Source organism: Athene cunicularia (genome assembly GCF_003259725.1).
Source record: "Athene cunicularia isolate RWA chromosome 15 unlocalized genomic scaffold, athCun1 chr15_part1, whole genome shotgun sequence".
NCBI lineage: Eukaryota > Metazoa > Chordata > Aves > Strigiformes > Strigidae > Athene > Athene cunicularia.
The window spans coordinates 14,184,798-14,186,102 of record NW_020799121.1 but is presented as its reverse complement, the minus strand read 5'-3'; positions in this window follow the sequence as shown (position 1 = coordinate 14,186,102).

Genomic DNA, 1,305 nt, shown 5'->3' with positions numbered 1-1,305 from the left:
GGGGGGGGGGGGGGGGGGGTGACAGCGCCGGGGTCACCACCGCACACCTCACCAAGACACCAGAGACACCACGGCTGTCCCCGAGCCAGACCGACGGCATAAATAATTCCTTGGTCTTTTCAAGTGGCGGTGACCGTGACCGCTGGTCGTTATCGCATCCAAGGGCTCCCTGGCGGGGCGTGTTGGGTCTTGCCCTTTTGGGTTCATTTGTTGTTATTTCTCTTTGATTTTTAGAGCGCTCCTTTTCCTGCACCCCGGCTGTGCTGCTCTGCCCCTTGTTTCAAGATGTCAACCCTGGCAGAAGGTTCCCTCTTAGAAAAAAAGGAAAACAGTATTTAAAAAACTCCAAGGAGCCTCGGGGAATCCTTCCTAGAGCGCTCCAGGACTGAGCATCGTCCCCTGCCCTGCCGGACCCGCCGTGCCCAGGGGCTGAGGTCCCTTCCCAGCGCTGGGGGGTGTCTGTGTGACAGCAGGTTTTGTGGGGACCCATCTCTGTGCCACACGGGCTCCTTTTTCTGTATGAATCCGCAGCAAAAGCCTCAGCAAGTCTGAGCACCCCAAAATCTCTGTTCTTCACACCGCGACGGCGAGGTTAAATCAGCACACGTCACGTTCACGCGGGGACTAAGCGGGAAGGGACGTTTTCCAGCGAGCTCAGCTTGTTTAACAAGCCTCAAAAATCAATCCTGCCGCCAAGTCCTACCCAAGCGACAGCGCGAGTGAGCCGCCGCTGCAGAGGGGGTTGGCGCTCAACTCTGCCCAGCACCGAGCCATCTGCTGGGGCTGAACCCAGGGGCAAATCCCAGCCCAGGTGGGCAACCCCATGGGGGGGGGTGTGGAAGGTCCAAGGGCTGCGATGTGGGTCCCTGGGGAGCACCAGCTCAGCGTTCCCTCGCACCCACGGGACAGGCTCGGCCTGAAGCCACCAGCCACCGTCTTCTACGAAGGGCTGGTTTCCAGCTTGTTTTATTTCCCAGCAAAACCTGCAGGATATCGATCGCTGCTCAGGCCGCTGCCTTGAGGGTAACGATTTGCTTTGAGAAATTAAAGCAGCAGCAGCCGAGTTTCTCACGCGACTGGGAGACGGGGCTGCAAGCGGAAAGGTTGCTTGGGCGGTAGCGCAAGGCTTTAACTCAGGAGCTGAAAAGTGGCTGGTTGGAGCTCCCAGGACACGCGGATGGGGTATTTACAGCTGCCCTCGCCACCAGCCTGCCCTCCTTCGGGAAGAAACCCACCAGAATCCCTCATCCCATGCCCAAGGCAGGCAGCAGACTGGGCTAAGAGCAGCCCGCCAAGATGCTCCAC